The following is a 10821-nucleotide window of genomic DNA, read 5'->3' on the forward strand; positions in this document are numbered from 1 at the left end:
CCTTCTATTCTCATCATCCGCTATTTATTCTTGCCTTTTTTTGCAGGGGGCGGAGAGTAGATTAATGCTCAGAAACAGGCAGAAATCCAATTTTAAGAAGGATTTAAAACTGGGGGCCTAGCAGAAAGAAGCAACCAGTCAGCTGGTCTTTATCCGTACAAGATGCCAGAGAGGGAATGGAAACAACAACATCGGAGAGGATGCTAAATAGGAGCATATTGAGTTCACGGAGCAACCGAAGGGCTTCCTAGCTATTAACAGAATAACAGGGCTCGAAGGGACCTTGGAGGTCTTCTAGTCCAACCCCCAGCTCAGGCAGGAGACTCTATACCATTTCAGACAGACGGTGGCCCAATCTCTTCTTAAAAGCACTCCTTGGAGTACCCAGAACTTCTGGAGGCAAGTAGTTCCACTGGTTAATTGTTCTCACTGTCCTTAGTTCCAGGTTGCTTCTCTCCTTGATTCGTTTCCATCTGTTGCTTCTTGTCCTGCCTTCAGGTGCTCCGGAGGATAGCGTGACCCTATCAACCTATTTTCAGGACAACCCTACGAGGTAGGCTGGTATCGTCAGTCTCGGACAGAGTGAAGGCTGGAACTCAGCACGACTCGAGGTCCAGAATCCCTCTTACAAAATGTAAAACCCAATTTTAGCAAAAGCTTCTTGTGATTTTTCAGTTAGACAAATATAGTCTTATGGCAAGATGGGCAGCAAATAAATTTGATAAATAGAAATAATTATACACAAGCCCTAAAGTTAGCATTTGTACAGAGGATAAAGCAAGGGCAGCTGAAGAGATGTGCAAAATTACAGAAGCAGAAAGGAAAACAAAGGGGTGGAAACTAGGAAGGTTTTATTCTTCACTGGGGAAGTAAAACTCATTGATAAATAACTGCCTCACGTCTGACTGAGGACAATACTAACAAAACCAACTTTTGTGCATTATAGCTAAATGATGAATGTGTGTGTGTGTGTGTGTGTATCTGTTCTTTAAACACACAGATAGATAGCTACCTGGTATTTACAAATATATTTATTTACACACTTATCAACATACTTCATCTGTTAATGTGCCCCTTCCTCACCCTAGAAAAGACTTTCAGAATCTAACTAAAACGCAGCAAACTGAGCTGGGAATAAGCAGGAATGCCAAATATCCAAGGTGCCCAGGGTCTCTTTGCCAACATACCTGTTTAAAACCTACTAAGGAGAAAATCAAATGGAATTCTTTAGGAAGCAACTGATAAGAGCAGAGGCAACGAAAATAAGCTTTCAACCCAAGGCCCCCGACTCAGCTTCTTCCTTTCATGCCTCTCCCGCTTAAATAAACAGATGTTTGCCAACCTGGGGCCTTCCGGATATTTGGGTGGGGGGAGGAGTTGCAGCAGGCCAGCCAGCTGGCAAGGTGCCCATCCTGGAAAGGTTGGGTTAGACTCCCAAGCACATCTGGAAACTGCCAGGCAAAGCTTGGTGGATTAAAAAAAAGATCAATTTGCACTTGGGGAGCCCTGTAGATCAGGGTAACCCACATCTGGGACAGGAGAGAAAGACTCGTGGTCCAACCTTGGCAACTCTAAGATCTGTGGACTTCAACTCCCAGAATTCCCCAGCCAGCATGGCTCCTCCTACTTCTCCTGCCCCTTATCCTTTGCAACCCCTCCGCGCCCTTCTAGCACTGATGAGGTTACCTAGTTGGGTAGTGAAGGGTCTGCAAAAAAACCACCAAGCTCAGAGAGCACCAAGGACTCCACGGTCCTCCTCCCTTCTAGCACTGATGATGTTACCCAGTGAGGTCACGAAACGTCTGCAAGAAAATCACCAAGGTCAGGGAGCACCAAGGACCCCGCATTTCAACCCTGAGCTGCAAATATTCTCTTCCGTTGGACCATTCTTGCTGTAAGTCACCCCTGCCTGTCACTTCAGAAACAAGAACGTCATGCCCAAGAGAACTTATTACATAGGTTGCATGAATTCCCCTCCTTTTCTTCTCGGTTCACCTCATGCAATAATGCAGGATTCAGAAATACAGATTCCCACCCTGCAGTCTGAGTGGCCCAGTTCTTCCCCCAACCCCCCAAATGTCTATGGCAATATTCAGGTGATCCCGAGGGCAGAGATAAACCTCCAAGTGGCCTCAACAACTCTCAGAGAGAATACTAACGACCAGATGACTGCAAGAAATACAAATCCTTCCATCCTCCTCCATTCAGTCAGCACTGAAGAAGCTTCTTGGATGAGGAGCGAAACGTCTTCAAGGAGAAACAAAGAAAATCTGGTTTTGGAAAGGCACCTTTGGTTCCCCCCCCCCCAGGTTTTCTCGGCCTCCTCAGCCCGATCCTGGGGCTACCGAGCAAGCCAGACTCTCCTCCGGGCCTTGATGTAACATCTGCACTTATCCTCACATCTGCATGTCTGGAGACGCCCCCCCCCAAGGGGCCCTGCAGAGCTACAGGGGGCTCCGAGGAGAGCCAGGCGGACTCTTTGCAAGGAGTTTGTCTCCAGCCCTGATTTATGTCTGCCTGGCCAGCTCAGCTGCGGCTGCCGATCCAAGGCCTCGCTTTGCTCTGAGAAGCCTCTGCCAGCCCCCCCCCGGCCTTTGCTCTCGGTGGCTGGAGGTGTGTGTGGGTCCGTGTGTGTGTGCGTGTGCGCAGGGGGAGGAACATAGAGGCAACCCCCACACCACCTCAGCCTCTGCAGCCCCCCAACCACAAGCAGCTGGGGCTTTCCAGGGCTCACCATCCCCGCAGGGCACCAGGAAGACCCAGGAAGGAGAATCTGCCACTCAAATGCTCCAAGGTTCCTGGGAAGAGGTGCCAGTAAGCAGCCTCTTTGTTCACTTGCACATCTTACACAACTGCGGCTTACGTTTGTCTGGACGCCCCCTTGTGCAAGCCACGCAAAAACCAGGAAGGGGCCTGGAAGGCAAGCAGCCCCGGAAGGGAAGGGAAGATCCACGGACTGTGGAACCCCTGTCTTTGGGGGAGGGGTCAGAGAAGAAGCCACCCCCTTCCCCAGGGCTGCATCCCAGCTGGAGGCCTTCCCCTCCCCTCAGTCACGGGGTGGGGGAGAGCAGGGAGGGGAGCAGAGCCCCTCTGCAAGGCAAAGGTGGGGGAGGGGGCTTTTGTTGGCTCTGCTCTGCTTCGCAAGGCCCCCATCAGGGGAGGGGCTGCAAAGCTGTGCCAGGCTGGCCTCCTCAAGAATCACCTGCAATGGCAGGACAGCCGGTGGGTCCAGGGAGGGGTTGAGCTGCTCTTCAAAGGCTCTGCTCAGGGAGGGAGGGAGGGAAAAGAGAAAGGGGAAGGGAGATGAGGAGGGAATAGGAGGGAGAATAGTGAGAAAAGGAAGGAAGGAAGGAAGGAAGGAAGGAAGAGGGAGGGAGGGAAGGAGGAAGAAAAGAGGAAGGAAAAAGAGAAAGAGAAAGGAAGGAAGGAAATTTCCCTGCCCAGGAGGTCAGGCAGCCTGGTCTGTGGCTCTGTCATGCCCAGGGGATATCAAATCACATTTAATAGCAGAAAATGTGGCCTGTGTCTGGGAACTGAAGAGATTTCATGTTTGTAAAGAAAGCGAGCTGATCCTCTTCCTAGGAGGACGTGGTGGGAAGGGAAAGTGGCCTACTTTTTAACCAGGCCTCTCGCTCTTAAAGCCCAGAGAATTAATTGCATTTGGGTCCAACCCCAACTTTAAGGCCAAAAGACGAGAGAGAGACCTGCAGGACGGATATGTGGAAAGCCGAAGAGCTGCCAGGCAGAATCCCCTCTAACAGCTCCAGAGTGGCAAACCTGGACATCCGGCTGCCAGCCTGGATGATGCCCATCCTGGAGGCCTCAGCTCAGCTTCTGGCAGAACCAGGGAAGCCGAGGAGGGAGGGGCCAAGTAAGCCCACCTCCAACCTTCCATCCACCCCTGGAAGCCCCACTCTGCAGATGGGGGAGGGGGGCAGGGTGGCCAGAAAGGGCAGTGGGAGGGCTGTGGCGAGCCCACTCCCACTTCAGCCTACTCTGACGCTTCTTTGCCGGAGTGCCTGGACCAAGCTCCCCAGCCCCACCGACACCGTCCTGGGCTGGCAGGACCCCCCCGTGAGACCGGGATGTGGTCCAAGAGAGATGACCGCTGTGATGTGCCATCAAAGTCCTGCCTCTCGGCCGTCCAGGTAGACCTTTGACCTCTCTCTCCTCCTTGTGACCAGCTTGACTTTTGGGGTCACACCATTTCCAGCAACAAATGGCTCCAGTTAAGGACCACGGCAGAAAAGCTTGTGAAATTGGGCGTGGTCACAATAACGACTGGCATGACGACTGGGTTGTACGTCAAGGACTAATTGCTGCTTAGGCAGACTGCAAAACAACCCTCGGAGCTGCCCTCTGATGTGGGTTTCCCACCTGCTCTCCAATTTGGGGAGGGGGAGAGGAAGGGGGGGCAGTAGCCAATCCTGGAAGGGGCCTTGTGTCCAGCCCTCCTCCCCGCTCCTCCTCCCCTTGCCCCTTGGCAAAGCCCTGCGTTTCCCAGTGCCAGCACCAACCGTCCCTCTCAGATGCGCAGAATGCCGAGCGCGGCTGCTTTGGCACCGGCAGAGACGCGCCCCCCGCATCACACGGGTCAGGATCCACATCGGGACATCAGGAATAGCAGCTCTGCTCTGTTTTAATCTCCTCCTCACATGCCCCCCATTTTTCCCCCCCAAAGAGCAGCACCCATTTTAGACACGCACGAAACAGCCGCACGCGGGATAGCAAAATGCACTCAACCCCCCACCCAAGCCTGCCCCTTCCTGCTTCTGGCAGCCAGGCCTAAAATTGTTATGGGGGGCGCACACACCTGCCACCTCTCTGGGGAGAAGTGGGCTGCCCCAGTTACAGGTTCCGCTTTTCACCCGGACCAACAGTCTTTGGAGTCTAAACTAACCAAGGAGAGAAGCAACCTGGAATTAAGGAGAAACTTCCTAACAAGGAGGACAATTAACCAGTGGAACAGCTTGCCACCAGAAGTTGTGGGTTCTCCATCCACTGGAGGCTTTTAAGAAGAGACTGGGCAGCCACCTGTTTGAAACAGTATAGGGCCTCCTGCTTGAGCAGGAGGCTGGACTAGAAGACCTCCGAGGCCCCTTCCAACTCTGTTACTCTGTTGTTCTCTTATTGTTAAGACGTAGACATGATTCTCATCCTAGGATCTCAGGTTTGTTACTGAAATCACCCTAAGTGGGTTGGAAAGAACAACGGAGTCCTTTTCCTGGACTTCTGGAATTATTATTATTATTATTATCATCATCATCATCATGATTAATTAAATTTATTTGCCACCCATCTCATTTCAAAGCAACTCTGGGCAGCCGTTGCAGGAGGTTAATTCAAAAAAGGATAGATCCTGATAAAATCACAAAATGTCACACGATTCAGAAGAGGCTGCTCCAGATTTTGCAGCCGAGTAGACCTGTTTTATCAGGAGGAAGGAGGGCTTGGCAGGTTGCACACCTCAGTCACACAAGTCAGCAAACCACCATGTCCCTTACAGGCCCAGCAGCTCTACAGGGTAGTCCTCGACTTACGACGACATTTGAGCCCAACGTTTCTCAAAATATGTGTCCAGACTGTGGAGATGTTCAAAGGTTGTAACTGTGGAAAACAGTCATAAGTTACTTTTTTCAGTGTCATTGCAACTTGGAATGGTCACTAAATGAACGGTTGTAAGTCAAGGACTGCCTGTATTTTGTTAGTTCAGAGTGAGGGCTGTGCAAACCCAAATCCAGGTTTCAGGGTTGCCAGAATCTGGGTCCATGCAGAGCCTTCTGCCTTTGGTTAAATAATAGACATAATAATGTCTATAATAATGTCATTTTGGGCAGGGACATCCAGGCCTCTCCAGCTTTGTGGCAATTCTGGGGAAGTGGGGGGGGGGGGTCAACCCCCAACACAGGGATTTTTCTGCAGACCAGAAGACCAACAGCAGATTGGCAGCCTCAGAGCCCCAGCTGTGCGGTTGGCGATCCTAAACAGCCTCGCTGAGGTTTTGATCTCATGCCTCTGAGGGGCTGCAAGCCGAGGCCATCCCCAAAACCAGCCAAAAACATCAAACACGGACAAAGATTTCAATCAACCCACGAAGCAAAGCTGGGCAGGAATGTGCAAAGAGGTTCCGTTTGACCCCACGGCTCTCTAGGTCTCCAACGGGGACCCTGTTCCCTTCTCTCCCCAGAGGAGGCGCCAGTCCAACCGAGCCCTTGCGGCCCTCATGCCCAACACGGCCCTCGCCCCCCCCCCTTCTTCCCCCAAAGCATCCCCTGGCCACACCGACAAGAGGTTGCAAGAGAACCCCCCCCAGGGCTCCACTCCTGGACACACCTGGCTGCCACTGCTTCCCTGCGCTCGACAGTGCAGGGAATTGGGGGCTCAAGTGGAAAGGAAGACGGGGCCGCCTGTCCAAACGCTGGCAGAGAATTCCCTACGGAACCGTCTGTAGCGGCTGTGGGGGGGGGAGAGAATAACCATGGAGAGGAGATAATGGACGGAGCCTTCCTGCAGCTACCTGCCTGCCCCAATTCTGCCACAAAAAGCTGGTCCTTGACCAGCAGATGCGGGAAGAGCCGGGTTGTAGCCATTTTCCCCCCAGGCCTCACCTCTCCCCCCTGCCCCCCCCTTCCTGCAGGAAGACCAGCCGGCTCTCTTTGGGGCAGCCTCCCTTCCTCCTGGGTTTGCAGAGCAGTTGCTCCTGAACAAGCAGATTGAGGACTGATGTATTTGCTGCAGGGGATCCTTTATCAGGCAGACGGACGGCAGCACTCCCAATCAGGCGTAGAAGCAGCTCATCTCTGGGCCTCTTCCCCAGGGCTCAGACATTCACCCCCACCCCACCCATCTGGAGGTCGGAGAAAGCAAAGAGCCCACCAGGCACCTGTTAGGTCACCAGCAGGAGGAGCAACATCCCTAGTTGGGTCATAGAACATCTGCAAGAAAATCACCAACTCAGAGCGCACTAAGGACCCCACAGTCCTCCTCCTGCTCCTCCTCTCCGCAGACCTCTTCCTTCTAGCACTGATGATGTTCCCTAGTTGGGTCATGAAACATCTGCAAGGAAACAACTCAGCTCAGAGAGCTCCAAGGACTCCATGGACCATTAGGAGCTGCCTCCTTTTCATTGCAGCCCAGGAAAAAATGCAACAGGCATCCTGGCCATTAGCTTCTCAGCAAACTGACCAAGGCAACAGTGTGGACTGGCCCTCAAGTGGTAAGGCCTCAACTTATCGCCACAACTGTGCCCAAAATTTCCACTGCAAAAAAAGGTCATTGTTAAGTGAGTTTTGTCCCATTTTATGACCTTTCTGCCAGAGTTGTTAAGAGAATCACTACAGCTGTTAAAGGATTGATACGGTTGTTAAGTGAATCTGGCTTCCCCACTGACTTTCCTTGTTGGAAGCCGGCTGGGAAAGTGACCAATGGCCATGACGGGACTCAGGGACAGTGCAACCCTCCTAAGTACATGCCAAGTCTCCGAATTTTGATCACGTGACCAAGGGGGCTGCTGCACGGTGTGAAAATGTGAAAACCGGTCCTGTCACTTTTGTCAGTGAGGTTGTCGCTTTGAATGATCATTACACAAATGGTTGTAAGTTGGGGACTGTCTGTATTTCTCTTCCTGACCTGATGCTGATGGATGACACTCCCCACACCTTGCACAAGGACAGCCCCACAAGGGGGCACAACAGCCCCTGCCTAGCCCGTTGTGTTACTCAAGTGTGCAACACGAGCTGTGGAGTGTGGAGAAGCAGGAGTGAAGAAAACTAGGCGTGCCTCCCTCTCCCCAGGACAGGACCCTGGAATCAAGAGACTATCCAGGCCAGGGTTCAAGGGGGGCTTTCGTCTTACTAGCTGGCCTGGCAGGGGGGCAAGACAAGCAAAGGCCCTGCCTATGGAACTCTCTGCCTCAGGAAATCAGGCTGATGGGTCTTTTGCTACCAGAAGGAAAATCATCTTCCTTCCTTCCTTTCCTTCTCCCTCCCCCATCCTCCTTTCCCTTTTCCTTCCTCCTTCCTTTCCTCCCTCCCTCCTTCCTTCCATCCTTCCTTCTCCCCCTCACTCCTTTCCCTCTCCCTTTCCTTCCTACTCTCCCTCTCCTCCCTTCCTTCCTCCTTTCCCTTCCTCCCCTTTTCCTCCTTTCCCTTTCTCCTTCCTTTCCTCCCTTCCATCCTTCCTTCTCCCTCCCTCCCTCCTTCCCCTTCCTTCCTTCTCCCCCTCTCCTCCCTTCTGTTTTCCTTCCTCCCTCCTTCCCTTCCCTTTTCCTTCTTCCCTTCCCTTTTCCTTCTTCCTCCTTCCTTCCTTCCCTCCCTCCTCCCCCCCCCTTCTCTGCTGCCGGGAGCTCTTTAGGGAGGCCCTTATGTAAATTCCGTGAATGTAATATAGCCGCTTTCTTTTATTACATCCGTGTTTGCAAAAGAGGCAACTTTCTTTTTATCTCAGGGGTATGAAAACACTTTCAAATTATTATATGAGCTTTCTAGTGGCTTTCATTGTCACTCATCAACCTGAAGACCATACAAGCAAAACGAGAAGAAAATAGAAAGGAAAAAGTCTTTTATGTTAAATGCATATTGCAATTTCTTTGGGTCTGGAGTGTTGCAGGCTATTGTGGGTTGTCTATAGACGATGGTTTAAAATCCTGGTTTATTACTACATCTGAATATAGCTACAGTAGGTCTGGGCCTCTCCAAAGGAGTGGGATTTTATTCCTCCCCACAAATCTTCCAGATGAAAAACTGGTCTGGATTTGAGGTTTTTTTAACCTGGACAACTTTGAGAGAGCCCACTGGGGAATTCTGGGAGTCGAATTCCACCCATCTTAAAGTTGCTGAGGTTGAAACCTCTGGTCTGGAGAGCTACAATTTAGAAGAGCAAACCACAGCAGCTCCCAGAGTGCCCCTGGGTGGCAAAAGATTGCAGCCGGGTCCATGGGAGGCAACCACCATCACTCCTTTGTTTAGGGAGGGATCCACTTAACCCGGTCTGCACAGAGCACCCCCACCTCCAAACCAACCAGCAGCTACGATGCCCTGCCCTTTTCCAGATGTGGCAGGCTCAGAACTCCTTTCACTACGCTGGGAATTCTGGGAGATGGGGGGGTCTGGCCAGACCAAGAGGGAGCTCTGGGTGTCCCTGGCCCCTCCTTTCCCCTTCCTTCCCCTTCCAGCGCAGCCCACGAGCAAAAATCCGATTGAAGGTCTCCGGACCGATCCCGAACCGCCTGCGGGGCTCTTAATAGCCTGCCTATTTGGTGTCTTTTTTCCACCGGCTGGTGGGGGAGGCGGGGAAGCAAACGCGGCGCTGCAGACGTGCCTCCTTGTGTGCTGTGCCCGCCCGGCGTTGGCAGTGCCAATGTCAGTAGGGCGCAGGGCGGGGGGCTTTCCGGAGGGGGGTCAGGTCTTGGCGAGAGAAGCGACCCCCTTCTCCGAAAGCCTCGGGCATCCACCCGGAGGGCAGAGGGAGAGAGAGAGGAGCGAGCGAGCGCAGGTGGGGGAGGGGGGGAGCAGGACCAGCATACCCCTTCCCGCTGCAATTCTGCTCGGGAGCCGCAGGGACGCGAGAAGCTGCAGAGCCAGACAAGGGGGGGGGATTGAACTGGGTGGGGGGGCGGAATGGGGGGAGGCCGGCCATTTCCCCAGCGGGGGTCTCCTGGCCCAGGCAAACCGCTCCCTCCCGCCCAAGGCTCAGCGGCGAGGCCGGGGCTGCTTCCCATCCAGCGGCGGGGGGGGGGGGAGCCGAGTCTCTTTCCGGCGCCCTCGGCTGCGGCGGGGCTCTTGCAACATCGGGGGGGGGCTGCCTCTCGGAAGGGGGGGAGCCGCCACCGGGCGCTCTGCGAGGCGCTTCAGCCGTGCCAGCAGCATCGGGAGGGGGGGAGGGGGCGGCCGCTTCTCCACCTGCCCAGCCGCACGAAGCCGGGGCGCGGGGCGGCGGAGTCCCCCGAGCCGGAGGAGAGGCAGGAGGACGGGCGCCCGGCCAGCCCCGCCGCGCCGCCTTTGCGCACCCCCCTCCCGGCCCGGCCAGCCCCCCGCGCAGCCCCCCCGCCGGACGGAGACCCACCTGGGAGCGGCTCCTCTCAGCCGAGGGGCGGCGGCATCCTGCGGGGTCCGGGCGGGGCCCTCGGCGGCTCAGGGCTCCCCTCCGGGCCGGCGCCCCGCGGGCTCCATGGGGCGGGGGAGACAAAGGCGAGGCCGGCAGCGGCTCAGCTGGGCTCGGCCATCCCGCGGGCGGAAAGGGGCCGCCGCCGCCTCCGGGCGCTCGGGCTCCGGGAAGGGCCGCTGCCCGCGCCGCCTCGCAGCCCTGCAGAACCCGGGCTGGGCTGGGCTGGGCCGGGCCGGGCCGGCGGGAGGAGAGGCGGAGCGCGGCGGAAGCGCCGCCCACGGATGGGCTGGAGAGCCGGGCAGGGCGCAGCGGCGAGGGCGCCCGGTTGCAGAAGCGCCGCGCCCGCCTCGCCTCGCCTCCAGTCCTTCCTTTTCGGCGGGCGGGGGGGGAGGGGGGAGCCCGGCCCCTTTTCTGCAGATGGCGGAGGGGGCGGGGGAGGCGGCGGTGGGTCGCTCACCCTGGCAAAGCTTTCGCGATGCAGCTGCTGCACCGGGCGGGGAACGGGCCGAGGGAAGCGGGGGAGGGGAGGGGGAGGGGCGGCAGGCGGCGGGCCAGCTGCTGAAATTCCGGAGGGCTCCCTCCCCCCCCCCGTTCCTGGGAACTATCCCGCAACCAATAGGGAGGGAAGCTGGGGGAGCAGACCCCTCCCCCAAGGAAGCCTGGCCAAGGGGGGAAGGTGGAAAGAGGAGCGAGGGGCAAAGGGGAGGCTGGAGACCC

At 55.5% G+C, this 10821-nt stretch overlaps 1 protein-coding gene across 1 annotated transcript in view; it reads right to left on the bottom strand.

Moving 5' to 3' along the window:
* The window catches only part of LRFN1 (leucine rich repeat and fibronectin type III domain containing 1), a 33389-nt gene extending 23276 nt beyond the window's left edge, over positions 1 to 10113 (bottom strand). The window contains exon 1 of the mRNA XM_070949594.1: positions 10063 to 10113. The gene's annotated coding sequence lies outside the window, so the exon portion shown is untranslated. The remainder of the gene's footprint in view (positions 1 to 10062) is intronic.
* Between the last annotated feature and the right edge of the window lie 708 nt (positions 10114 to 10821).

This window comes from Pituophis catenifer, unplaced genomic scaffold (assembly GCF_029215685.1).
Source record: "Pituophis catenifer annectens isolate HBS135680 unplaced genomic scaffold, rPitCat1.0.hap2 SCAF_9, whole genome shotgun sequence".
Lineage (NCBI taxonomy): Eukaryota > Metazoa > Chordata > Lepidosauria > Squamata > Colubridae > Pituophis > Pituophis catenifer.